Genomic DNA, 26,688 nt, shown 5'->3' with positions numbered 1-26,688 from the left:
ATCCTAACCATGTGAAAACCTAATGTACTCCTACCGCCATATTTCTTTAGACAGTCTCGACCATCTATTAATAAACCATATGATATCCACATGAGAGTGATGAGGTGGAAACCTTCTTGCAGGTCCTCATGGAATGATCATGTGGCAATCTAGAAATACCACCATATGTGCCATTCAACTAGTTCAAATGTTGAATCATAACATTATATTAATGCATGAGTAAGGTATATCAAAGTGTTTTGGCTAATAAAACATCTATGTGTATGAATAAAACTAGGGATATGTTATTAGTCCCCTTAGTAATAAGTGCAACACATAATACCATTGTGTCAAGGGTTAACGGTTTATTGGTGAAGCATTGCCCAAGAGCCCATGAACCATGGAATAAAGTAAATTTTCCAAGACATTACATATTAATTCTTGATAGAAAAACATAAGGAGCCTGATTATGATGGGGTAAAATAAAAAATAATATATGAGGAGACATTTAACCTTATATAACCTATGTGTAAATGGGTTGAGAGTGTGTGTCGGGTGAATAATGACATAGACCCCTTCTATTCATAAGAAGTTACCCTAGGTAATTTAAAATGAAGAATATTGATACTCCTAGAACATGAAGGGTGGTTGACCAAGGAAGGTAGGATTAAAATTCACCAGAGGATGAAAATGAAAGGTAAATCTGTCTAAGTGACCATAAAATTACTTTGAAGCTAGCTATCATAAAGAGGGGGAATTCTTTTGATAGTGTAAATTAACGATATGTGAATTATTTTTTTTAGTGTGTTTTTTAGGTACATTACATTTGTCCTACAAAAATGTAATTTTTTTCTAAATTCAACAATATGAGAGAAGAGATCAATTTTATTATTATAGAATTCCTCTCCAATGACCCTGAGTATAACAACACGGTCTATATTTTAATGATATCTATTAATTCTAAGGTGACCTTTAACATTTTTGCCATGGATTTCAATCCATAAGCTAATATTTTGTTCTAATATAATTAAGTATAACTCTGCTAAAATGTAGCTAATAAAAATAGTATCATAATTAGAGGGGAAGAGTTTATCCATTTTCTAATATAGGCACAAAGAGGCTATATGTATTGGGATTAGGGAAACATTTCTCCTCTACCAAATTAACGAGCTTTTCTATGTGAGGGTTGAGTAGAAGCCCCCCATTTTTGACAATTCTAGATTGGTATCCTTCAATATATTTAGCTTTAACATTCAAATGATGTTTAAACCAAAACTAAATGTCTTCGAATGAAAATATATCATCCTCCATGTCAATTTTTAGGGCTTGATTGTTATTTTTTATAGATAATTGTAATTTTAATTATTTTCTCAACATTTTCATATAACATGCACCCTAATACATATTTCATCATTAGAAATCATGTAGAGAGAACAATAACATCAAAAATGCAATGCAAAAACAAAGGAACACTAGAAAAATGAATGCACAATAGAGAATTAGGATTTAGGTCAGAGCCCAAGGAAAAGCCCCACAATGGGAAAAACCCAACCAAATTCTTCTTCTATTAGATATTCATCAAATGTTTAGCTGAAATACAGTGTACAATAACTATGAGACACATCATCCAACACATTATGCCTCCTAGGAAAAACCTAGCAGCAAAAAAGATTACATAGGTCTCCATATCACTGTCATAAGAGTACTATAGGCATATTGTTAGCACTGTCATCTAGGTTAAAGTTGTCACTGTCATATGAATATCACTGGCATGTCCCATATCATGAGTCATTATCACTATCATCCATCAAGGTCATTGTTATACAACAAGGTTACTATAAAATTGATCGTTGTTCCATTGCATATAGATCACTATCTCACCGTCAATGAGGGTCATTTTTTCACTATCAACAAGGGTCACTATTTCACAAGAAATTTCATAAATCATAGATTCCTTCCATATATCTTATTGGAAAAATACTTATTGCAATCACTGTAATCACTATTATATGTTGTAGTCCCTACATATTATAATCAAATCTATATAAATTATTATCTTAAGTCAATATCATTGTTCATACACCAGGCCATATATGTGTGATACACTAAATAATGCCAAGCCTCATAGTGATATCAATTGTATAATTTCGTTCCTCATATGTGATGCCATTGTGATGTAATCTAAATCATAGGGCATAACAGTGATTCTCATAGTTTATTATGTAATGATGCTCAAGATATACAATGTCAATGTGATACAAGTCGTAGATGCCACAAAGTATATGATATAACCACTGTAATGTGACCTACAGATGGCACTGTAGAGTATATCAAAGAATGGATTATATATGAGTCATTATAGGGATATTTCTATGTCATTCGAGAGTATATAAGATGATTATAATGAAGAATGAACCAAAACAATAAAGAGTGAGCCACTAAACCACAGTAAGATAGTGAACAACATAAAAATAATATGAACCATAGATATAGAAATGATATGTGTCACGAGGATGTGATAGGATAGTTAATAATGTGAGCCACTCCATGTGATTCCATAGATAAATGTTATATTATAGATATATGTGATGCCATTATTCCATTATGAGCCATAAAAACATTCTCCTGAACCACCGTAGAAGGTATGTGGCCCTCAGAGAAGAATGTCAGGCACAAATGCAAGATGTTGAACATAGTATGTGATCCATTATATGATGTGATGCCGCATAGTGACTACTAATGTGATGATAGACATAGTGAATAGATATGTGATCCTCATATAAAGCAAGTCGTAGCTAAAATGAGTTATATATATTTTCAATGCTTCATAGAAATCCAAGCTCATACCTTGCATAATTTTAGAGATCCATATTGTCCTTTGGGATGAGGGTTAATATTCTCTTTATAGCCTATCTCAAGATAAAATAGATTACAATATAATTCAAGCCAACTGGTTAATTTGGATGGCATCATAAATTCAAATTTGCTTAAAAGTAACATCTTCAATGATTGTTTGTCCAAATTAATTTTGTGCCATATTAAAAACTAATATTTCTTTCTTCGAATTGAATTCTCTTTGGGGAAGTTAGCATTCCTTTGGGAGTTTAGGTTCTTATAGGGGAATTTATCCCATCGCTGCACTAATTTTCAATGCTCCTTATCACTAAGGGAGGAATATCCATCTCCACCATTTGTCCCATTTCATATGTATAGGTCTACTGCATCATGTCACATCTCATCTCATCTCATATCATCTTCTCCTAAATCATTAGTTGGAAAATGATATCTCAATCTAAAGAAGAAGAAAAATCATAGCGGATATAAATTTACCACCCTATTTCCAATGACAATAGGCATGATGGTACATACCATGAGAGGTAAGGATAACAGTCTATCCTATTATCTTCTAATATTCCCACCTTTACCTTTAAGAATGAAGTGGTAGAACACGTACTGCCTTTAACTTATAGAGTATACCTCTACTTACCAATCGTAAGGACCAAACATACCCAACTCTCTCCTCACCCATTGGTCAAAAGGGTGGCAATGCAAAAAATCATATCTTGTTGGGAGAATACATATTGGGGTATAGTTTTCCAAGTCCCAGACTTGATAGTAGGTGAGGATACCTCTACTTGCCATAAGTGACAAGGATATCACACACACACACACCCTATGGTAATAATAAGCAGGATATTACTTTCCATGGAAGGTAAGGATCACAATATATACTATTTTCCAATTGTTCCCTCAACCCAAAGATCTCTCTGGATCCATTCCCACCTTGGGAGATCAAACAAAGGGGGGGAGTGTAGCTTAGTGTTCTTGATCAACCATGACCCCTTCCCTGGAGCGTCATATCCATCATTCCAAGCTTCTCTATGAAGACCAAGAACTTCCCCTTTGGAAAAGAATCAGTGAGAATGTTAGAAATTACCTTACCTACTAAAGCCTCATTAATTCAATTCCACAAAAAATAACTTCCAAAGCCCTATTGCTCATTCTTCACCTTATCATAGATATAGTGATATGCAATATTAATATGCTTAGACCGATCACAAAACATGTGATTATTTGAAATCTAGATCCAAATCATATTATCATAGTATATCATAGTCATGTTCAAGAAATGCTCAAATATCTTTCCAAACAGATTTCTCAATCACACTTCCTTTTATGTAGCCATGCTAGTAACAATTTTCTTTACCTAAGACGTATTCAAATCAACAAACTTTTGTTTCTAGTTTATCGAGGAAATCATGGTAGACCACAAGCTATAGAAACATTGAGATTTTTTTTTCCTGTCGACAACAGCTTCAACCTTAACCAATCATCGTTGTATATTTCATGTTCCTGATAGTGTGTCTCATTCCATAATTAATATGTTCATGTAGATATCTCAACTCATTTTTAATGGCAACCCAATATAAATATCCATGGTATATCCATCTCATGTTGTAAATAAACAACTCATATGACTTCTAGATCATCATGGGATCCATCAAATATTAATATGAAGAGGAATCTCTCTCAACTTCTACAGTGTAAATTATCATGCCAAATCTTTGTCAATATACTTCCCTTGACAAGGAAATCCTCATCATTTCAATGACACACTTCTTAATAAGTGGATTTATGAGGTGTAGAGGTCAACTTTCTTTGGTATCGATGAGATGATATGATCCTATCATAAATAAATTGTTATCATATATAAAACAAACATTAAATACATACCTTCAATCATGAAGAGTTTTTGGAGTCTGCATCAGATGTCCATCATTTTGAACATGCCAAGTCTAGGCGTGTTTCTTGAGTCCATATGGGACTTTATTCAATATACAATAATGAGTCTTTTTCTCATGTGTCCTTCAGGTAACTCAAAGTATTCTTCTTCCTAGAGCTCATCATGGAGGAAGCCAACCTCACAAACATCTGATAATAGTGCATCTGGAATGAGGAGCTACAATAATCTCCCTTTGAAAGAATATTCCTTATCACGAATGAATTTTAACATCATAGAGGCATAGGATATTGTTGCATCTTATCATCTAAAATGGTCCTTGCGTGAAGGACATATTTCTTCTCATCTCATAATCTAAAAATATCTCATCACATGACAATCTGCTTCCTTCAAATAGGAAGCCCTTTTTAGTCATGGTCATCAACCTCAAAGACTACAATTACTCTGTTAAGGTCTAGGACCTTATCTATTTTAAATAAACACTCACAATCATGTGATAGATTTGCATCCTTCTCAATCTCTATATTGAGGACTTGGTCCTTATGTCAATTTAATGTACCCAGCGATCCCAAAAATCAAGCAAAAGTAGTAATATAAAATTGAATAAATATAATTAAGGTGTACTTGATTATTAGGTAGGATTTACATCCTTTTTCTAGATAGGAGAGTGCCTTATTCATTATCTTGTGACAACTTCCTCTTGGAGTTTACTCTTCCTACACCATCTTCCTCTCAGGATTTCACCTACAATATTTTACATCATGGTGATCCTCAAGATCTACTTTACTTAATCACAACCACATCCAAGACATTAGTGAGAAAATAATTCAAATATAGATGTAGGAATAATAAACAATATACTAAAATGATAAAACTAGACAATAACAATGTCACAAAGAAATAACATGGGTCTTGTAAGTAGTTATCCTTTCTCGACTCCCTTTTTTTCTTGCACCATAGATCATAAACCATATTTAAAATTTATTTGCAAAATAAGAAATGCTTCCTCTTGAGAACCACTTATATCCTTGATCTCTTTCATTGGAAACCAAGCCCAACTTATCATTGTACAAGAGAATCATTGGATTTGTATCATATCGTCGCTTATTCAATAGGAGAAATTTTATCTAGTGTTTCTATAAATCAATCATAAGTACTTGAATATATAAATGTATTCTTACTAATCACATCATGTCGTGAAATGTTTTGAATCATGTTAGGCCCTTTTCATATCAAAGTGACTCCTAGGGTTTCTCCAAACCATAGCTTCTGTTTGCAACAATAAAGGTTACCTAGGTTTTCCTTCAAACCCTATCATTCTTGTAGGTCCCTACCATCTTCATCCCTTTAACTATGCTTTTATCATTAACTTCATAATAGGTGTCCTCATGAGGGTGATCTTCAATGACATTTCTTGCACCTAATCATGATACCATGTTAATTTGCAGTGCTAGGTTGTTCTATGTTGTAGGTAATTGCAAATTTATTTATTTTTTTAAACATTTTGATATAAATTTCACCCCATAAAATCATTTTATCACTAGAAATTATGTAGATAAAAATAACATCGACAATGTAGTATAATAGTATAGGAATAGTAGAGGAGAAGCATGCACAATAAAGACACCAACATTTAGGTCAGAGACCAAGAAAAACCCTGCAAGGGGAAACACATATAATATTCTTATTCTATTAGATATTAGTCAAATCCTCAGGTAAGATACAATTTACAATAGTATGAGACATTTCATCCAATACATTAGGCCTCCTAGAACAAACCAAACGACAGACAAGATTACACAGGTCCACATATCATTGTCACAAGAGTACTGTAGGCACAATGTTATCACTATCATCTAGGTTACATTTGTCATTTTCATATCAACGCCACTGTCATGTTAAGGTCAATTCCATATCAAATATCACGATTACTATCATCCATCAAGATCACTTTCTATAGAAAAATGTTATTATCATATTTATTAGTGTCTCACTGTCATATAGATCAATGTCTGAATGTCAATGAGAGACACTATTTTACTATCAACAAGGGTCACTATTTCACAAAAATTTTCGTAAATCATAGACACTTTTCATATATATTATTGGAAGAATAAATATTACAATCACTATAATCACTATTACATATTATCATTGTTGTATATTGTAATCATATTTATATATATCATTATCTTATGCCAAGATCATTGTTCATACATCATGCCACATATGTGTGAGCCACAGAATAATGTAAATCCCCATTGTGATACCAATTGTGTAATGCCAAGCCTCAAATGCGATTCCACTGCGATGTAATAAAAATGATAGGGTATACCAATATTTCTCAAAGTTTATGATGTCATGATTCTCAAATTATACGAGCCAAAGATACCACAACTTATATTATAAAAGGCCACTATGATGTGAAGTATAGATGCCACTGTATAGTATAGTGATGCACAAAGTATAGAAAAGCCATGATAGAGATAAGTTAATATTAGAGTAGATTAAAGAGGTCCATTGTAATGAACAATGAACCGTCGTAATAAAGAGTGAGCCACTAAGCCATAGTAATGTAATGAACCACATAAACATAATACAAATCACATATACAGAAATTGTTATTTGTCACAGAGATGCGATACCATAATTAATAAAGGGAGAAAAAACTAGATGCAACTCCATAGATAAATGCAATACCACATATAGATGTGATGCCACATATAAATGTGATGTCATTGTTATGTTGTGAGCTATAAAAACATTGTTGAAAGCCACTGCAGAAGATATGCCAACCTCAAAGAAGAATGGAAGTCACAAGAGTGAGCTGCTAACCAAAGTATGTGAGCCATTGTATGATACGAAGCCATATATCCATTGCTAATGTGATGAGTGACACAAAAAATATATATGTGAGCCTAAGATAAAGTGGGCCTTAGATAAGATGAGCCATACATATTTTCATTGCTTCATAGAAATGCAAACTAAGACCTTGCACTATCGTGCGATCAGTATTCTCCTTTGAGATGAGGATCACTGTTTTTTTAATAGCCTATCTTAGGATGAAATAGGTTCCAATAAAAGTCAACTAGACTTGTTAATTTGGAGGGAATCATCAATTAAAATTTTGCTCGAAAATAATATTTTCAATGATTACTTGTCCAAATCAATTTTGAGCCATATTAAATAATGATATTTCTTTCTTCCAATTGAATTCTCTTTGGGGTAGTTAGGCTTCCTTTGGGTCTCTTGATTCCTATGGGGAAATTTGTTCCATAACTGCAACAATTTTCAACACTCCATAGATGCGTTCAAAATGGTGTCCATGTAATTACAATATTCATAAAGGTTTTTAAGGTAGGATTAACAATTATTCAAGGGAATCAAATCATTTTCTTTAGTTTTACATGTTATAATTTTATTCATAAATTTTCAAGCATCATATTTAGAAAGGTATTGTAGATTTTCTTTCTTTCTATTTATATTGTATATTTTCTTTCATTTAATAAGAGATTTCGGTGTATTTTTATTTTTAAGTTTTAAAGTTTTGTTAGGAGCATACCTAATCCCTTTCCCAACAATTTTACAATCATTTTCATACCAAGGGTTAGTAGTTCATTATTCCTTTTATATGACACCTTAACAGAGAAAATTCTATGAAAAGTATAGAGGGTTGTAAAAAATTATGATGGAGAATTTTTACATTATCCTTATATGTTTAAGAGGTGAAATATATATTTTTAAATCCTCTAGGAGGAGATCCATTTTACTTTTTTTCGAAAATTAGATTCATTTGACCTCAAAATTCTCTTACATCTGACTCTTGGGAATGGAAAAGTTTGGAGTTAAGGATAAAGGTCTACTTAGGCTCACAGTCATTTACGAGTGATATTTACAATTTGATTGGAATCAGGGATACTACATAAAACATAATCCACAAAGATAATTTCAATCACATAGATGTGATAACATAATTAGTAATGGGAGAAAAAAATAAATGTAATGCCATAGATAAATGCAATACCACAAATAGATGTTATGCCCCATATAAATGTGATGCCATTGTTATGTTGTCAGCCATAAAAACATTGTTGAGAACCAAAGTAGAAGATATGTCAGCCTCAAAGAAGAATGCAAATCATAAGCGTGAGATGGTGAACATAATATGTGAGCCATAATATGGTACAAAGCCACAGATCCATTACTAATGTGATGAGAGACACAAAGAATATATATGTGAGCCTAAGATAAAGTGGGCCTCAGATAAAAAGAGCGATAGATATTTTCAATTCTTCATAGAAATGCAGCCTAATACCTTTCACTATCGTTCGATCAGTATTGTCCCTTGGGATGAGGAGAAATATTTTGTTTATAGCCTATATAGAGATCAAATAGGTTCCAATAGAAGTCAAGTAGACTTTTTAATTTGGAGGGAATCGTAAATTAATTTTTTCTCAAAAATAGTATGTTCAATGATTACTTGTCCAAATTAATTTTGTGCCATATTAAATAATGATATTTATTTCTTCCACTTGAATTCTCTCTGGAGCAACTGGGGTTCCTTTGGGTCCATGGAAAATTTTAGGGGCTAATATTCGCCCATGCGATAATTTTCTATACTTTTTCCAAAATAAATATTCGTTAATTTCCATTTTTTTGTAAAAATGATTCGCCCAAATTTTATAGAATGAAATTATTTTACCCTAAAAGTCGCCAGAAAATTATATATAGACTATATAAAAATATTATAAATTTGAATGTTTTTACAAAAATATCTCCAAACATTTTATAGATTTCATATTATGGACTAGTGGGATTCGTCGAGGTTTCTAATCTTTAAGATAAATTTCCATCCTTAACATTTTCCCTGTTTGGGTCCTTTTCTTCCTAAGGGGAAATTTTTTCCATACCTACAACAATTTTCAACACTCCATAGAGGCATTCAAAATGGTGTCCATGGAATTACAATATTCATAAAAAATTTAAGGTAGGAATTGCAATTTTTTAAGGGAATCAAATTGTTTTCTTTAGTTTTACATGTTATAATTTTCTTCATAAATTTTCAAGGATCATGTTTAGAAAGGTATTGTAGATTTTTTTTGTTTCTATTAATATTGTATATTTTATTTCATTTAATAAGAGATTTATGTGTATTTATATTTTTGAGTTTTAAGGTTTTTTTAGGAGCATGCCTAATCACTTTCCCAATAATTTTATAATCATTGTAATACCAATGGTTAGTAACTCATTATTCCTTTTATTTGACACCTTAGAAGAGGAAATTATACTAAAAGCATAGAGGGTTGTAGTAAACTGATGATGGAGATTTTTTACGTTATCCTTATATGTTTACGATGTGTAAATATCTATTAAATCCTCTAGGAAGAGATCCATTTTACTTTTGTCTAAAAGTAGATGCCTTTGACGTCAAATTTCTCTTAGATGTGACTATTGTGAATGGAAAATATTGGAGTTAAGGATAAAGTTCTATTCAGGCTCACAACCATTTATGAGAGTGATGTTTACAACTTGATTGAAATCAGGCATACTAGATAGCAAATAATCCAAAAAGCTAATTTCAATGCCATGAATACAAGTAATATGGTTGGAGTTTGGCCATTTGATTACACCACTGCACCTTATAAGGTCTTCAGAAATACAAAGATTAGTACCAAATAAATTCTCAATCACGTCTTACAAAAATATTCTTTTGTATGTACTATCTAAATCAAGGTTCTCATCTACCCAAAGAGGATTAGGGTTTGAATGATTACTAACAAGAATAGATTTCATATTTAGATTTTTAGCATCAATGTCTTATAACAAGTGGATATTGTCTTCGTTTCTTAGTCTATGAATATCTTTCTCTAGGGTATTATAATAATATTGTAAAAGGTAGAATTGATAGGTGTGAATTAACAAATTAGAATATAAATCCTAGCTTAATGCTAGATATTTTGATCCAAACGTGCCAATTGAGATGTTCTATCTTATAAAGTTGACTCTGAGTGAAAGAAATCTTATTTATAACAGACTATTACTCTAACTCCTTTTCAAGATTATTTTTTGCTCCACACTGACAAAAAAAGGAGTCCATGTATGTGAGGAAAATTAGACTGATGGAACTCTCTTCAAATATTCAAATAAAAATATAATACCCATGACACTTGGGATCCAACTTAACAAAAGAGATTTATCCCATGGAAATCCATGAAAGCTCCAAAAAAGGACATGGAATGTTCCTAATTCCTATCTATTGCTCTCATTTTGGTCTCTATCTATAATAGTGCATTTCCTATTTCTAATTATTGCCCATTTTCCTTCCTTTCAATTTTCCTTTATATTTTGAACCCTTTTCCTTGATACAACTTGGTCTTCTGGAACGAGGTCATCATTTATAAATATTTCTATCCTTTTTATAGTTCAATATTTACTAAATATTATACCAATATTTACTAAATATTATACCAAAACTAAGGTCACCACAGCTTATTCTAACACATATTTATTCTCATTTGTATTTCCCAACCATATTTATTACATGAAATAAGTTGTTCCAATTTGTGAATTATTTTTTATCCCTTATTTTACTATTGGTAGTGCACCCTCATATTTTTTCTATTTTCTAACAACAATTATATGGTTCAAGGTTCTCTTAGTGTCTTAATTATGTAACTAATTTAGGTTTATCATTTAATTTTTGTATTGTACCCCAAAGTCCATTTTGACTAAAAAAAATATTTTTTTTTCTCTATTAAACTCAACTCATCAGCATAAATCCATTCACCACGAACTTGAACTTCAACAGGAATATACAACATATCACTAGTTCTTACTATCTTTTTCAGAAAAGCTTGTTCCTCAGCAGAACTAGGTTTAGGAAGTGATGAGGGAGAAGATGCAACTGTCTTAGGATAGGGACATAAAGAATTCTGAATTGGCTGTGGTGTAACTGAAAGTAAATTTGGCACAGAATTCTGAGTGACAACAGTTGAATCAGAAAGAGTATCAGAAAACTCTTCTGTATCATCTTCTTCAAAAACTTCAGAATCACTATCATCACTATAGTGATCATCTTCATAAACTTCGGACTCAATATCAGAATCTTGATAAGCAAGATTCATTTTATTACTAACATCAGGCAGAGACTCAGTATCAGAAAGAGAAGCATCAGTCAAAATATATACATCTGAAACTTCATCATCAGAATCAACAACTGACCAGTCGTCTGCAAATTCTTCTAATTCAAAACAGGCTTTCAACTTGTTAGAGGAACTCTTGGGACATTTGCGAGCAAAGTGTCCTTCTTGCTTACAGATAAAGCAAGCATTATCTTTCTTCTGTTGTTTCCTCTTTTTCACATATCTAAATTTTCTGAATGGTCGTTTAGGATTGACAACTCGCTTGGGTCTGTATTTACCATATCTTTTTGATTTCCTTTTCTTGAAAGGAGTCCAGGGTAACACAGAACGACACACATTCAAATTAGGAGAGATATCATGAACCTGTTTCTGCCAACACAAGTATTTAACTTTCTCTTGGCATCTAAATAAAAGATCTATCCAATAGATTTGTTCTATATTTTTGCCTTGAACCTCTAGATCTTTCATTATCATGTCTCCTATATTTCTCGGTAACTTAGAAAGAAAAGCAATCTTCTGAGTATGATCATTGACAAGATTAGCTTTATATATCTTACCCATGTATTCAGATCCAAACTGATCTAAATCTTTTAGATCGATTAACTGCATGCGGGTCAGATCTGTGATGATTGTCTTTTTCTCATCTTGTGGTTCGGGAACAAATTGAGTTAACAATAAAACTTCTAATGTAGCTAAGCCTAAAGCTGCCACATTGTTTCTTTCTTCTTGAGAAGCGCCCATCCACCAATCCCAAACAATTCCAGCCATACGTTTCTCCGCCAGCAAGAAAATGGAAAAATTATCCAATTTTGACACAACTTGCATTTGATATAAAGCGCCTATCCAAATACGGATAGATTCTGCTGGATTAGATGACTTATCTAAATCTAGAACATATCCAGAGGAATTAGTATGAAAGAGATCTTCTTCGACTCTTGGATATTTAGGTTCTTTATGCAGATTTGCTTTCTGCAGGGATGGCATAATAAACGATGGAAATAAAGTTGCAGCATTTTCTATAGTAGCCAATTCACCATTGTTCTTATATAAACTTGAAAATTTTGGAATTGCAGTTTTAGTACTTAATTGGCTATTACTAGATTCAGCAAAATCAGCTGCTTCTTCTTGGGAATCACTGGTTTCCCATTTAGGAGGTATTTCCATTGTTTTCACAAACTTTGGAGGCTGTTCTTCTCGTTTCTTTTTCTGTCTTCTTCTTTTCTCTTTCTCTTCTCGTCGCTGCTGTTCAGCGGATTGTTCATCATGAAGAAGTTTAAGATTGGCTAAAATCAAATCACTTTGAGAACCCAAATCATCTAAAACATCTTCAGCATGTGCACACCATGTGGTTAAGTAATTCCCAATCTGATAAGTTTGATCTAAATCATTTGTATTTTGGGAATTGTGTTCTATCAACGGAGCACAATCTGCTCTGGTAGGTGGCTGACGAGAAGAGGAGGAAGTAGTACAGAACTTTGTTCTAGGAGGCCATTTGCCACCTTTCACAAATCTATGATTGGCATATTGCCATTCTTCAACTGGAGCAAAAGAAGTACGCATACGATGCATTTTATTTACAGTGGGTAGAAATGGTTTATACTCAGGTATATACAACTCATTAGGTGAGAGAGACGGTTCACCTAAACTTTCTTCTTCTGGAATAGTAGCAGGAACTTGACTACTTGAAGGAACTTCATTTGGAATCATAGGAAACACATATCTCTTTGGCTTAGAGACAGGTCGAGGAATTACTGGTCTTGGAGGAATCAGCTTTACTTCTCCATTATCAATAGTTACTCTTTTCATTTTTGATTGAGGTTGCTTAGTATCAACTATTGATTTATATTGGAAGTACCAGTTTCCAGGTAACTCAGTAGGGTCATACAGAACACATTCAACTTGAGCATTAGACAAACCAACAGTAACACAATCCTTTAATACAGGCTGTTTAAGTTTAGGATGTGCAGTATTAGTCAATTGGAAAGAAGCTTGTCCAATTATAGACAGGTATTCACTTTCTTCAGCCATGGTTAACCCTTGAACCCCAGATAACAATTTCCAACAATCTTTAAGATGGACATCATTCAAACTAATAGCATAGTCTGGATATATTGTTCCATATTGACAACCAGTAGCAAGGTTTCCTTGAATAGTACCAATCCTAGCATGCTCATAATTTTGATGACAGGTATCAAACAGTTCAGCAATACAGGGAGTATTAATTCCATGACGAAACAGTGGAGCTAATCCAATCCTTATCCCCCCAAAATGAAGATAGAAATATTTTCCATCTTTAACATGCTGCCGAAATTTCTTAATTTCATCATCAGAGAATAAATTCAACGCAAGGATTTGCACAGAAGGTCCAGATATCTTTATGGTGATTTCTACCTCTTTCAGAAAGTTTTTCTTCTTGAACAGGAAAGTCATGGGTAGATTATAAATATCAGTAGAATTTAAAGCAGGAGGAGTCCAATGTTCAGGGTCTTCAACTAATTCATGATTTTCGTTTTCAACAGACTCGGACTCAGACGATCGTGACGAGACTTCAGTAATGACTTTTCTGTCTATGGATGAGAATGATCGCAACAGATTGGCCATATTTAATCTATAACAGAAATAGACTAATGAAAGCTTTTATCTACTCAGTCCAATGATCAACAGAGTGACCTTTCAAAAGCTAGCTGGCTTTCAATAGAATTCTGTCTACAGATTAGTGAGTTAGGATCTAGAACAGAGCTCTGATACCAAAATAATGGATGGTCTTGGAACTTACTTGGAACACTTGAAGCGAACGCCTTCTGCGAATCTTTTCAACACATCAACCAGAGATTTGCACGGACTAACGTGAACTCCTGTCGCTTCTCCAACGCGCCTTACTATCTCTCAAACGATGCTCTTAAAAAAGAACAGTCCTCAGACTGGCGGCCCAGCAGGCTTCAATATTATTCAAAGTAAAGATTACACACCATAGAAACTCAGAGATATGAGCTCTGATTACACACACACACTCACAAACTCACTATGCACTCACAACTCACGATGATCATTTACAATGAGAGTTCCCTCTTAAATAACCTAAAAATCGAATCTAGCTGACCTAAGACATGACATAAAAGTAGAAATAATTGAGGGTCCTGTCAGTATCTTTATTCCACTGACGGTGTCTACTCAACTTTTCTTTTGTACAAAGATTCGAGTCACAACATGTAACCAACAATGTCACATTGCTGACAAAAGATTCTTTCTTATCTTTACCAAGAGCCTTTCGGACTTCGGTCACTATCATATCCCATTTCGGAATCGGATGGAGTCTTTGTTCTATCCCAATGGTACGTCAGATGAGATAAAGTGTCTTGAGGATCTTTCCAAGAAGATGTAAGCCACGATAGATATTCTTTTTCCCAAGTGGGGTCATGTTGTTGCTGAGCATCTTGATATACATCCACATACACCGTTTCTTTTTCGCTATCGACTTTACCTTTTCCTTTTGGATCGTGGATTGTAATGGAGGAATCTTCCTTTTAAGGAGCATGTGAACTCTGACCTGTATCATAGGTAAATCTGATCGAATCTGCAGACTTCTTTAAACTTTTTGATGGAAAGAGATAATCATCTTTATTCCATCGATTTACATATGCAAAGGGGTCTATTTCAATTCCAAGGAAATTATCCTTCTTGCTATTTCTAAAATCTGGCAAAGACTGTACAGCCAGTTCAACCCCATCTAATAATTCCCACTTAAAAATCTGAAACATACTTACAGACTGTTCAATGCTGGATTGAACCCATAATTTACACTGATGACTAAGATTTCCTTGTTCTTGCCATCCTATTTCAAAAACCATTGAAGAACAGACACGATTAGATAGGAGTAAATTGATTAAACAAACCGCATCTTCAGACCATGAACAAGAGTATACATTAATAGTAATGTCTGCCTTCTGGTTAACTATTAATCGAAATACGCTTGTTTTCCCTTGCAGAAGTTCTAGGGTTTTTATCAGTGATAGTTTCTTCGGTAGTTTTAAAGAATGAAAATCTTGAAGCCATAATGAAATCTTTTTAATCTGATCTGGATCTTCTGCTAATGTAGATTTCACAATACTATCCTTTCCGTAAAGCTGTGCAAAAGGATTCGGTTCAATTGCATTACGGAATTCCATATTCTGATAATCCCAAGGTTCTGTAAATGTTCTTAAATACTGCAAGGTTCTCAATACACATTGAGAAGCTCTGACTTGAATTTTCTTTTGACACCTGCCATTTCTCATCTCCCAATCAGCAAAAGGTTGAAAGAACTCATATTGAGGAAAAGAGTCAGTATTTACAAAAGCTTCTGTATTTTGCTGGAGATATGCTGCTTCAATTTCTTCAAACAAATCTGGAATTTTGAGGGATTTCAAAAAACGTTCAACTAAACCATTCAGATTTACTTCCGCCAGTTCTAACATTTTTGAAGAAATATATACAGAGATAGAAAACTCAATTGCACCAATAATCTGATAATAATTAAGAGTTTTCAAGACTTGAATCATCTCTGGAGTATAATGACTGAGCCAAGTGTCATCCATCTGTAAAAAATAGAGCTTGACCTGTAAATTAGGTAGAGGATAAACCTTTACCAATTCTTCATTCAAATTGAGAAAGACGCCAACATTTTTATGCTGCCAAGCTTGGCATCTTTGGATCCACTGATTTCTGCGTAATCTGAGACCAATTATCTTCTTGATTTGATCAGTGACATCAGATAACAAATATTCTAAAATCTTAAAACGTTGTACAAAAGTTTCAAAAGAATCATTAGCTGGACTTGATCCTGCAATAGTGAAAAGGCTCTGACTATGTACAATAACCTTATTCATTTCTCTGGTTAAAGCATCTGGTAAGTAATTTGAATTACCAGGAATCCATTCAACATCAAATTCATACATCTGAAACCACATTTGCCATGCTAATAATCTCCCACGAGCTAATTGCTGAGAAATCTTGGCATTTAAGAAATACTTGAAATTCATAGAATCAGTTCTAATTAAGAACTTCGAAGGTGCCAAATAAATTTCAAACTTCTGAATACCATTGAAAATCGCAAGAGTTTCTTTTTCAGCAGGGAAATAACCTTTCTGATGTTGAGAGAATTCACCTGAAGCATAACCGCAAAGAACTTCTTCAATATCTTCTCCTTCTACCCTTTTTTCAAAAAGAGTTGCTGCCCAAAAATTATCGGATGCATCAGTTTGTAGAATTAAAAATCCATTTCCAGGCGGTTTTAAGGTAGGTAATGTCTGACATTCTTGTTTCAACAACTGAACTGCTTGAGTAGCTTTATCAGACCAACCACCATTAATAAATTCTCGAATTGGAGAAGTTTTCTCAGAAAGATTGGGAATATATTTATGAATATAATTAAGAATTCCCAAGAATCTCTGAATCATCGGCTTATCTTTTAATTGATCAGGAAATTCAGATAATTTCTGTAAAACATGAGGCTGCATCTAAATTTTACCTTGGTTGACCGTGATGCCCAGAAAATCAATATGATCTTGAAATAAGACCATTTTCTTTTCAGATAATACTAAACCATGATTTCTGGCTTCTTCAAGAAAGATGTGAAGATGCTGCAAATGAGAATCAAGATCTGGACTAAAAACAAGTATATCATCAATATATACAACGATGAAATCGTATGAACCAAAAATATGATCCATTCGACGCTGAAAGAATGCAGGAGCATTTTTAAGACCAAATGGAACAACTCGCCATTGATAGAAACCAGCAGGACATGTAAATGCAGTTTTGGGACGATCTTCTTCTGCAATTTGAATCTGATAATATCCTGATTTCATATCAAATTTGCTGAATATTTTACTGCCATGAATTTTCTGCATAATTGTTTCTTGTCGAGGCATAGGATAATTAAAGCTTTTGGTTATGGCATTGAGAGGCTTATAATTGATAACCATTCTATCTTTACCACGAACAATTTCAGAATGATTGCGAACTAGAAATGCAGAACAAGAATAATGAGATTCACTGACTTCAATCAATTTAAGGTCTAGCAATTCTTGTATCTGTTTTCGCATTTCTTTTTCTTCATCTCGAGTACAAGGTATCAATTTTCCAGTTACTCCATTATCATGCAGAGTTATAATTTCTTGTTTTGGGCTTTGAGTTGTCCAAAAAGCTTGAGGATTATTTGAGCAACATTTTAACAAATCCTCATATATCTGAATCTGTTCAGGAGACCAATTAGGATCCCTATTGGCCTTTTGGGTAGGTTGAGCTTTAGCTTCATAAATTTTTAGCACTTCTTCCCAATCATGAGATTCTTTCTTCTCTTTGGGTTGCTTCTTTAATCCTACCTTTTTCTGACTCGGATCTCTTCTGGCTTCAGAATTAGCCATATGCAACCTGGGGACTAAGACTGCTTTCTTCTTGATGTTACAGATAATTTTATCATTGCTTATTGTAACAGGCAAGACAGAATTGATAAAGGGCATTCCCAGAAATAAACTTGCTGAGTTATCAAAATGCTGTATAGCTGAGATCTTAATAATAACCCCCCCAAGTTTCATTGAAACATTATCAACATAATGAGTCAGATTAACAGATCCACCAATGGTTTCTGATCGAATAATATGCTGTAAAGGCTTCCATAATCCTTTAAAAAGAGATGGTCAAGAAGATATTGAAGAAGTTCTTTGCGCTTATGCTTCAGGTGAATTCTCTCAACATCAGAAAGGTTATTTCCCTGCTGAAAAAGAAACTCTTGCGATTTTCAATGGTATTCAGAAGTTTGAAATTTATTTGGCACCTTCGAAGTTCTTAATTAGAACTGATTCTATGAATTTCAAGTATTTCTTAAATGCCAAGATTTCTCAGCAATTGGCTCGTGGGAGATTATTAGCATGGCAAATGTGGTTTCAGATGTATGAATTTGATGTTGAATGGATTCCTGGTAATTCAAATTACTTACCAGATGCTTTAACCAGAGAAATGAATAAGGTTCATGTACATAGTCAGAGCCTTTTCACTATTGCAGGATCAAGTCCAGCTAATGATTCTTTTGAAACTTTTGTACAGCGTTTTAAGATTTTAGAATATTTGTTATCTGATGTCACTGATCAAATCAAGAAGATAATTGGTCTCAGATTACGCAGAAATCAGTGGATCCAAAGATGCCAAGCTTGGCAGCATAAAAATGTTGGCGTCTTTCTCAATTTGAATGAAGAATTGGTAAAGGTTTATCCTCTACCTAATTTACAGGTCAAGCTCTATTTTTTACAGATGGATGACACTTGGCTCAGTCATTATACTCCAGAGATGATTCAAGTCTTGAAAACTCTTAATTATTATGAGATTATTGGTGCAATTGAGTTTTCTATCTCTGTATATATTTCTTCAAAAATGTTCGAACTGGCGGAAGTAAATCTGAATGGTTTAGTTGAACGTTTTTTGAAATCCCTCAAAATTCCAGATTTGTTTGAAGAAATTGAAGCAGCATATCTCCAGCAAAATACAGAAGCTTTTGTAAATACTGACTCTTTTCCTCAATATGAGTTCTTTCAACCTTTTGCTGATTGGGAGATGAGAAATGGCAGGTGTCAGAAGAAAATCCAAGTCAGAGCTTCTCAATGTGTATTGAGAACCTTGCAGTATTTACGAACATTTACAGAACCTTGGGATTATCAGAATATGGAATTCCGTAATGCAATTGAACCGAATCCTTTTGCACAGCTTTACGGAAAGGATAGTATTGTGAAATCTACATTAGCAGAAGATCCAGATCAGATTAAAAAGATTTCATTATGGCTTCAAGATTTTCATTCTTTGAAACTACCGGAGAAACTATCAATGATAAAGACCCTAGAACTTCTGCAAGGGAAACCAAGCGTATTTTGATTAATAGTTAACCAGAAGGCAGTCATTACTATTAATGTATACTCTTGTTCATGGTCTGAAGACGCGGTTTGTTTAATCAATCTACTCCTATCTAATCGTGTCTGTTCTTCAATGGTTTTTGAAATAGGATGGCAAGAACAAGGAAATCTTAGTCATCAATGTAAATTATGGGTTCAATCCAGCATTGAACAGTCTGTAAGTATGTTTCAGATTTTTAAGTGGGAATTATTAGATGGGGTTGAACTGGCTGTACAGTCTTTGCCAGATTTTAGAAATAGCAAGAAGGATAATTTCCTTGGAATTGAAATAGACCCCTTTGCCTATGTAAATCGATGGAATAAAGATGATTATCTCTTTCCATCAAAAAGTTTAAAGAAGTCTGCAGATTCGATCAGATTTACCTATGATACAGGTCAGAGTTCACATGCTCCTCAAAAGGAAGATTCCTCCATTACAATCCACGATCCAAAAGGAAAAGCTAAAGTCGATAGCGAAAAAGAAACGGTGTATGTGGATGTATATCAAGATGCTCAGCAACAACATGACCCCACTTGGGAAAAAGAATATCTATCGTGGCTTACATCTTCTTGGAAAGATCCTCAAGACACTTTATCTCATCTGACGTACCATTGGGATAGAACAAAGACTCCATCCGATTCCGAAATGGGATATGATAGTGACCGAAGTCCGAAAGGCTCTTGGTAAAGATAAGAAAGAATCTTTTGTCAGCAATGTGACACTGTTGGTTACATGTTGTGACTCGAATCTTTGTACAAAAGAAAAGTTGAGTAGACACCGTCAGTGGAATAAAGATACTGAAAGGACCCTCAATTATTTCTACTTTTATGTCATGTCTTAGGTCAGCTAGATTCGATTTTTAGGTTATTTAAGAGGGAACTCTCATTGTAAATGATCATCGTGAGTTGTGAGTGCATAGTGAGTTTGTGAGTGTGTGTGTGTAATCAGAGCTCATATCTCTGAGTTTCTATGGTGTGTAATCTTTACTTTGAATAATATTGAAGCCTGCTGGGCCGCCAGTCTGAGGACTGTTCTTTTTTAAGAGCATCGTTTGAGAGATAGTAAGGCGCGTTGGAGAAGCGACAGGAGTTCGCGTTAGTCCGTGCAAATCTCTGGTTGATGTGTTGAAAAGATTCGCAGAAGGCGTTCGCTTCAAGTGTTCCAAGTAAGTTCTAAGACCATCCATTATTTTGGTATCAGAGCCCTGTTCTAGATCCTAACTCACTAATCTGTAGACAGAATTCTATTGAAAGCCAGCTAGCCTTTGAAAGGTCACTCTGTTGATCATTGGACTGAGTAGATAAAAGCTTTCATTAGTCTATTTCTGTTATAGATTAAATATGGCCAATCTGTTGCGATCATTCTCATCCATAGACAGAAAAGTCATTACTGAAGTCTCGTCACGATCGTCTGAGTCCGAGTCTGTTGAAAACGAAAATCATGAATTAGTTGAAGACCCTGAACATTGGACTCCTCCTGCTTTAAATTCTACTGATATTTATAAGCTACCCATGACTTTCCTATTCAAGAAGAAAAACTTTCTGAAAGAGGTAGAAATCACCATAAAGATATCTGGACCTTCTGTTCAAATCCTTGCTTTGAATTTATTCTCTGATGATGAAATTAAGAAATTTCGGCAGTATGTTAAAGATGGAAACTATTTCTATCTTCATTTTGGGGGGATAAGGATTGGATTAGCTCCACTGTTTCGTCATGGAATTAATACTCCCTGTATTGCTGAACTGTTTGATACCCGTCATCAAAATTATGAGCATGCTAGGATTGGTACTATTCAAGGAAACCTTGCTACTGGTTGTCAATATGGAACAATATATCCAGACTATGCTATTAGTTTGAATGATGTCCATCTTAAAGATTGTTGGAAATTGTTATCTGGAGTTCAAGGGTTAACCATGGCTGAAGAAAGTGAATACCTGTCTATAATTGGACAAGCTTCTTTCCAATTGACTAATACTGCACATCCTAAACTTAAACAGCCTGTATTAAAGGATTGTGTTACTGTTGGTTTGTCTAATGCTCAAGTTGAAGGTGTTCTGTATGACCCTACTGAGTTACCTGGAAACTGGTACTTTCAATATAAATCAATAGTTGATACTAAGCAACCTCAATCAAAAATGAAAAGAGTAACTATTGATAATGGACAAGTAAAGCTGATTCCTCCAAGACCAGTAATTCCTCGACCTGTCTCTAAGCCAAAGAGATATGTGTTTCCTATGATTCCAAATGAAGTTCCTTCAAGTAGTCAAGTTCCTGCTACTATTCCAGAAGAAGAAAGTTTAGGTGAACCGTCTCTCTCACCTAATGAGTTGTATATACCTGAGTATAAACCATTTCTACCCACTGTAAATAAAATGCATCGTATGCGTACTTCTTTTGCTCCAGTTGAAGAATGGCAATATGCCAATCATAGATTTGTGAAAGGTGGCAAATGGCCTCCTAGAACAAAGTTCTGTACTACTTCCTCCTCTTCTCGTCAGCCACCTACCAGAGCAGATTGTCCTCCGTTGATAGAACACAATTCCCAAAATACAAATGATTTAGATCAAAGAACTTCTTCAATATCTTCTCCTTCTACCCTTTTTTCAAAAAGAGTTGCTGCCCAAAAATTATCGGATGCATCAGTTTGTAGAATTAAAAATCCATTTCCAGGCGGTTTTAAGGTAGGTAATGTCTGACATTCTTGTTTCAACAACTGAACTGCTTGAGTAGCTTTATCAGACCAACCACCATTAATAAATTCTCGAATTGGAGAAGTTTTCTCAGAAAGATTGGGAATATATTTATGAATATAATTAAGAATTCCCAAGAATCTCTGAATCATCGGCTTATCTTTTAATTGATCAGGAAATTCAGATAATTTCTGTAAAACATGAGGCTGCATCTGGATTTTACCTTGGTTGACCCTGATGCCCAGAAAATCAATATGATCTTGAAATAAGACCATTTTCTTTTCAGATAATACTAAACCATGATTTCTGGCTTCTTCAAGAAAGATGTGAAGATGCTGCAAATGAGAATCAAGATCTGGACTAAAAACAAGTATATCATCAATATATACAACGATGAAATCGTATGAACCAAAAATATGATCCATTCGACGCTGAAAGAATGCAGGAGCATTTTTAAGACCAAACGGAACAACTCGCCATTGATAGAAACCAGCAGGACATGTAAATGCAGTTTTGGGACGATCTTCTTCTGCAATTTGAATCTGATAATATCCTGATTTCATATCAAATTTGCTGAATATTTTACTGCCATGAATTTTCTGCATAATTGTTTCTTGTCGAGGCATAGGATAATTAAAGCTTTTGGTTATGGCATTGAGAGGCTTATAATTGATAACCATTCTATCTTTACCACGAACAATTTCAGAATGATTGCGAACTAGAAATGCAGAACAAGAATAATGAGATTCACTGACTTCAATCAATTTAAGGTCTAGCAATTCTTATATCTGTTTTCGCATTTCTTTTTCTTCATCTGGAGTACAAGGTATCAATTTTCCAGTTACTCCATTATCATGCAGAGTTATAATTTCTTGTTTTGGGCTTTGAGTTGTCCAAAAAGCTTGAGGATTATTTGAGCAACATTTTAACAAATCCTCATATATCTGAATCTGTTCAGGAGACCAATTAGGATCCCTATTGGCCTTTTGGGTAGGTTGAGCTTTAGCTTCATAAATTTTTAGCACTTCTTCCCAATCATGAGATTCTTTCTTCTCTTTGGGTTGCTTCTTTAATCCTACCTTTTTCTGACGCGGATCTCTTCTGGCTTCAGAATTAGCCATATTTAACCTGGGGACTGAGACTGCTTTCTTCTTGATGTTACAGATAATTTTATCATTGCTTATTGTAACAGGCAAGACAGAATTGATAAAGGGCATTCCCAGAAATAAACTTGCTGAGTTATCAAAATGCTGTATAGCTGAGATCTTAATAATAACCCCCCCAAGTTTCATTGAAACATTATCAACATAATGAGTCAGATTAATAGATCCACCAATGGTTTCTGATCGAATAATATGCTGTAAAGGCTTCCATAATCCTTTAAAAAGAGATGGTCGAGCTAGATTATTGTAGCCACCAGTATCAATAAAAGCATCAACAGAAATCCATTCACCACGAACTTGAACTTCAACAGGAATATACAACATATCACTAGTTCTTACTATCTTTTTCAGAAAAGCTTGTTCCTCAGCAGAACTAGGTTTAGGAAGTGATGAGGGAGAAGATGCAACTGTCTTAGGATAGGGACATAAAGAATTCTGAATTGGCTGTGGTGTAACTGAAAGTAAATTTGGCACAGAATTCGGAGTGACAACAGTTGAATCAGAAAGAGTATCAGAAAACTCTTATGTATCATCTTCTTCAAAAACTTCAGAATCACTATCATCACTATAGTGATCATCTTCATAAACTTCGGACTCAATATCAGAATCTTGATAAGCAAGATTCATTTTATTACTAACATCAGGCAGAGACTCAGTATCAGAAAGAGAAGCATCAGTCAAAATATATACATCTGAAACTTCATCATCAGAATCAACAACTGACCAGTCGTCTGCAAATTCTTCTAAATCAAAACAGGCTTTCAACTTGTTAGAGGAACTCTTGGGACATTTGTGAGCAAAGTGTCCTTCTTGCTTACAGATAAAGCAAGCATTATCTTTCTTCTGTTGTTTCCTCTTTTTCACATATCTAAATTTTCTGAATGGTCGTTTAGGATTGACAACTCGCTTGGGTCTGTATTTACCATATCTTTTTGATTTCCTTTTCTTGAAAGGAGTCCAGGGTAACACAGAACGACACACATTCAAATTAGGAGAGATATCATGAACCTGTTTCTGCCAACACAAGTATTTAACTTTCTCTTGGCATCTAAATAAAAGATCTATCCAATAGATTTGCTCTATCTTTTTGCCTTGAATCTCTAGATCTTTCATTATCATGTCTCCTATATTTCCCGGTAACTTAGAAAGAAAAGCAATCTTCTGGGTATGATCATTGACAAGATTAGCTTTATATATCTTACCCATGTATTCAGATCCAAATTGATCTAAATCTTTCAGATCGATTAACTGCATGCGGGTCAGATCTGTGATGATTGTCTTTTTCTCATCTTGTGGTTCGGGAACAAATTGAGTTAACAATAAAACTTCTAATGTAGCTAAGCCTAAGGCTGCCACATTGTTTCTTTCTTCTTGAGAAGCGCCCATCCACCAATCCCAAACAATTCCAGCCATACGTTTCTCCGCCAGCAAGAAAATGGAAAAATTATCCAATTTTGACACAACTTGCATTTGATATAAAGCGCCTATCCAAATACGGATAGATTCTGCTGGATTAGATGACTTATCTAAATCTAGAACATATCCAGAGGAATTAGTATGAAAGAGATCTTCTTCGACTCTTGGATATTTAGGTTCTTTATGCAGATTTGCTTTCTGCAGGGATGGCATAATAAACGATGGAAATAAAGTTGCAGCATTTTCTATAGTAGCCATCGTATGCGTACTTCTTTTGCTCCAGTTGAAGAATGGCAATATGCCAATCATAGATTTGTGAAAGGTGGCAAATGGCCTCCTAGAACAAAGTTCTGTACTACTTCCTCCTCTTCTCGTCAGCCACCTACCAGAGCAGATTGTGCTCCGTTGATAGAACACAATTCCCAAAATACAAATGATTTAGATCAAACTTATTAGATTGGGAATTACTTAACCACATGGTGTGCACATGCTGAAGATGTTTTAGATGATTTGGGTTCTCAAAGTGATTTGATTTTAGCCAATCTTAAACTTCTTCATGATGAACAATCCACTGAACAGCAGCGAAGAGAAGAGAAAGAGAAAAGAAGAAGACAGAAAAAGAAACGAGAAGAACAGCCTCCAAAGTTTGTGAAAACAATGGAAATTCCTCCTAAATGGGAAACCAGTGATTCCCAAGAAGAAGCAGCTGATTTTGCTGAATCTAGTAATAGCCAATTAAGTACTAAAACTGCAATTCCAAAATTTTCAAGTTTATATAAGAACAAAGGTGAATTGGCTACTATAGAAAATGCTGCAACTTTATTTCCATCGTTTATTATGCCATCCCTACAGAAAGCAAATCTGCATAAAGAACCTAAATATCCAAGAGTCGAAGAAGATCTCTTTCATACTAATTCCTCTGGATATGTTCTAGATTTAGATAAGTCATCTAATCCAGCAGAATCTATCCGTATTTGGATAGGCGCTTTATATCAAATGCAAGTTGTGTCAAAATTGGATAATTTTTCCATTTTCTTGCTGGCGGAGAAACGTATGGCTGGAATTGTTTGGGATTGGTGGATGGGCGCTTCTCAAGAAGAAAGAAACAATGTGGCAGCCTTAGGCTTAGCTACATTAGAAGTTTTATTGTTAACTCAATTTGTTCCCGAACCACAAGATGAGAAAAAGACAATCATCACAGATCTGACCCGCATGCAGTTAATCGATCTGAAAGATTTAGATCAATTTGGATCTGAATACATGGGTAAGATATATAAAGCTAATCTTGTCAATGATCATACCCAGAAGATTGCTTTTCTTTCTAAGTTACCGGGAAATATAGGAGACATGATAATGAAAGATCTAGAGATTCAAGGCAAAAAGATAGAGCAAATCTATTGGATAGATCTTTTATTTAGATGCCAAGAGAAAGTTAAATACTTGTGTTGGCAGAAACAGGTTCATGATATCTCTCCTAATTTGAATGTGTGTCGTTCTGTGTTACCCTGGACTCCTTTCAAGAAAAGGAAATCAAAAAGATATGGTAAATACAGACCCAAGCGAGTTGTCAATCCTAAACGACCATTCAGAAAATTTAGATATGTGAAAAAGAGGAAACAACAGAAGAAAGATAATGC

Source organism: Pinus tabuliformis, chromosome 2_1, assembly GCF_031772625.1.
Source record: "Pinus tabuliformis cultivar Carrire ecotype Pingquan chromosome 2_1, CPIR1, whole genome shotgun sequence".
Classification (NCBI taxonomy): Eukaryota; Viridiplantae; Streptophyta; class Pinopsida; order Pinales; family Pinaceae; genus Pinus; species Pinus tabuliformis.
The sequence above is the reverse complement of the archived record's forward strand: the minus strand, read 5'-3'. Positions refer to the sequence as shown.